The following is a 3212-nucleotide window of genomic DNA, read 5'->3' as shown; positions in this document are numbered from 1 at the left end:
GCAGCAAATACATGGGGACACCGCCACCTGCAAGTTCCCCTCCAAGTGACACACCATCCTGACTTGGAACTATATCGCCGTTCCTTCACTGTCGCTGGATCAAACTCCTGGAACTCCCTTCCTAACAGCATTGTGGGTTTACCTACCCCAAATATACTGCAGCGGTTCAAGAAGGCAGCTCACCACCACCTTCTCAAGGGCAATTACGGATGGGCAATAAATGCTGGCCTTGCCAGTGATGCCCACATCCTATGAATGAATTAAAAATAAAATTCAAAAATTCAATGAGGAAGATGTGGAGGCATTGTTTATGTCGTTTGAGAAACTGGCAAGGCAACTACAATGGGCAGCTGAGACCTGGCCTCTTTTATTGCAAAGCAAAGTAACCGGAAAAGCCCATGAGCCTTATACCCTGTTGCCAGATGAGAGTTCATCAAATTATGAACTGACCAAAAGTGCTACCCTCAGGGCATATGAATTAGCATCTGAAGCCTAGTGCCAAAAGTTTAGAACTCTCAAGAAGCAAGCTAATCAAACTTATCTGGAGTTTGAGAAAAGTAAGGATCTGGCTTTTGACCAGTGGCTGAGGGCTCTTAAAGTACAGCTCAGCTATGAGACTCAAAGAGAAGTAATTCTGTTGGAGGAATTTAAACACTCTCTCCCACTCTCAATAAAGACCTATGAAGAGGAACAGCGGGTTCAGGGAGCCCGGCAAACGGCCGGTATGGACGATGAGTTTGCCATAATTGATCAGTTGGTTTCCCAGGGGACAACCTTTCCTAATCAGCCCCACAAATCCGAATAGGACAAAGGGTGGGAAGGTGATCTCCACCCAGGCCGTCCTGGGAGAGAAAGGAAAGCTGGAGACACAGGGGGCCCTCCTCCAGCCAAAAAGGAAGGTCCTGTAAGGAAGAATGATACACGGATACCCGTGTGCTTCCATTGTAATAAATGGGGCATTTAAAAGTTGACTGCTGGAAACTGATGGGAAACCTGTAGGGTTAATCAGGGCATACCTGCTGAGTGAAGAAGTAAATCTGATGGAAAACACAGCAGAACAAGCTGTGGCTTTAACTGCAGAAGACTGCAACACGGGAAGCTTACTACAGTGAGGGCAGGGAAATTCAATACGTTTCCTGAAGGTTATCGGGGTTTTCTGTTTGAAGGGAAAGTAACGCCATACCATTTGAATGGGACAAGCAAGCCCATAATAATTCTTGGGGACACAGGGGCCACTCGATCCCTGTTACTGGGAAAAGGCCTGACCTTTCCCCCAGAGAGTTCAATGAACACCAGAATGGTGGTGAATGGTATTGGAGGGCAGTGTATGCCTGTACCTGTACACTGGGTGCACCTGGAATGCGACCTACTTTCGGGACCGGTGACCGTCGGGATTGTCCCTAGCTTACCTGTGGATGGGGTTGACCTGCTCCTAGGTAATGATCTAGCGAGGGTGAAGGTGGTACCCCCCACCCCCCCCCACCCTCCCCCAGTAGTGAAAGAAAGACCGCAGGAGGTCAAAGAGACAAGGCAGTTGTCAGAGACAGACCCCTGCAGTTTCCCTGAATCTCTAGTGGGTCAGGCCATGATCAAACCAGCTCTCCCAGAGGAGGCTGAATTGACACTGCAAGCACATCTGTCTGTTTGAGACTTTCTTTGGAAAGTTAGGGAACCTGGGAATTAATTAAATGGATTTTCCCTTGCTGAGGCTCAGCGAGCCAGCCCAGTTTTGCGAGGGTTAGCACAGGCTGCCCAGTCTGTAAGTGAAGTAGAGGGAGTCCCTGATTGCTACCATTTAAAGAATGGGATACGGATGAGGAAATGGAGTTCTCCTCACAGACCTAAGAGCAAGGAGTGGACAGTGGTTCACCAATTAGTGGTGCCACAGAGGTACCGGAGAGAAATATTAAGAAAGGCCCATAAGACTACATGGCTGTACATGCCAGTCTCCAAAAGACCAAAGCCCGCATAAGACAGAAGCTTGACTGGCCAAACCTCCACAAAGATGTCATGGAGTACTGCAGGAGTTGCCACGTGTGCCAGGTTGAGGGGAAACCCCAACCTGCAGTGAAACCTGCAGCCCTAAGTCCTGTCCCGGTGTTAGGAGGACTGGTGAGGTGTAAGGGACCCTAGCTGAGAACAAAAGGGGACAGGCAGGCACACGGCAAAAGCTTTTACCGGGAAGGGGCAAAGGCGACCAAGGGGGCAGGTTAATGGAGGTCCAGAAGGAATCCCGGATAAAAAGCCCTAGTGTCTGGTCAGCCAACCCTGAACAAAGTGAAAAGTTATCCCCCACATCCTCCTATGCAAATGCAGACTCTAGAAGCACCCCACCACAGTTGCTCACAGAATTTCCAGGAACCTGCAGAAACAAAGAAGGACCTCTATGGGCAGAAAAACTATGACGGTGATGCCTTACCTTGTCAAAGTGCCACAGGGGAGTTCAGTTTAGTCTGCACAACCTACTGCATGCAGGGGTGTCCCAGAGAACAAAGGGGAAATTAGCAAAGAATCCTCCCCCACAGTTAAAAGCCTTTGCATGACTCAGCACTGATGGAGAGTTCAGGATAGACTCACCCACTACTGGTTCCCCTGGGGGAAAAAAATCCAACTCAGGGCTAGTTAAACCTGACCATCTCAGAGACCCAAGGCAATCATGAAAATGGGTCAACTGAAGAAAAGCTTCCTGTAAAGATCCACATGTTTTACTGGGATGCCAAATAGGGGGCAATTAAAGCAGCATTGGCAGAAGATAAGAAAGGCAATTTTAATAAGCTTTAGGATTTATGAATGAATGGAAATGAGTGCGAGAAATGCATGTTTTTTATCTTATAATTTCTTTCTACCTTTTAATGAAATGCACTTCTCAAATTGCATTTGATTCCACTGTGTGTGGGGGTGTCATGTAGCCCCCTCTCCCCGCCCCCTCCCCCACCTGCCAAGAGGAGGCATGTCGGTTTCACCGCGAGGGCATTGAATTTTAGATCGTTGCTGGGAAGAAGAGAAGTCCTGTTACAAGGACTGCCAGGCCTTGGCTGAAAAAAAAGGCCTTTTCATGTTGGCAGACAGTGCTTGGAAAGGCCAAAGGGGCTATTCCCTGCTCCAATTTAAACCACAGTGTACCTTTGATCACTAGTTATTGTGTGCAGAGGAGACATTCCAAGGTATGCTAGGACAAGACAATCCACAAGGGCCAGGACTGGTTAGGCCAG

Source organism: Heterodontus francisci, chromosome 28 (assembly GCF_036365525.1).
Source record: "Heterodontus francisci isolate sHetFra1 chromosome 28, sHetFra1.hap1, whole genome shotgun sequence".
In the NCBI taxonomy this organism is placed as follows: Eukaryota; Metazoa; Chordata; class Chondrichthyes; order Heterodontiformes; family Heterodontidae; genus Heterodontus; species Heterodontus francisci.
This window is presented reverse-complemented; position numbering follows the sequence as displayed.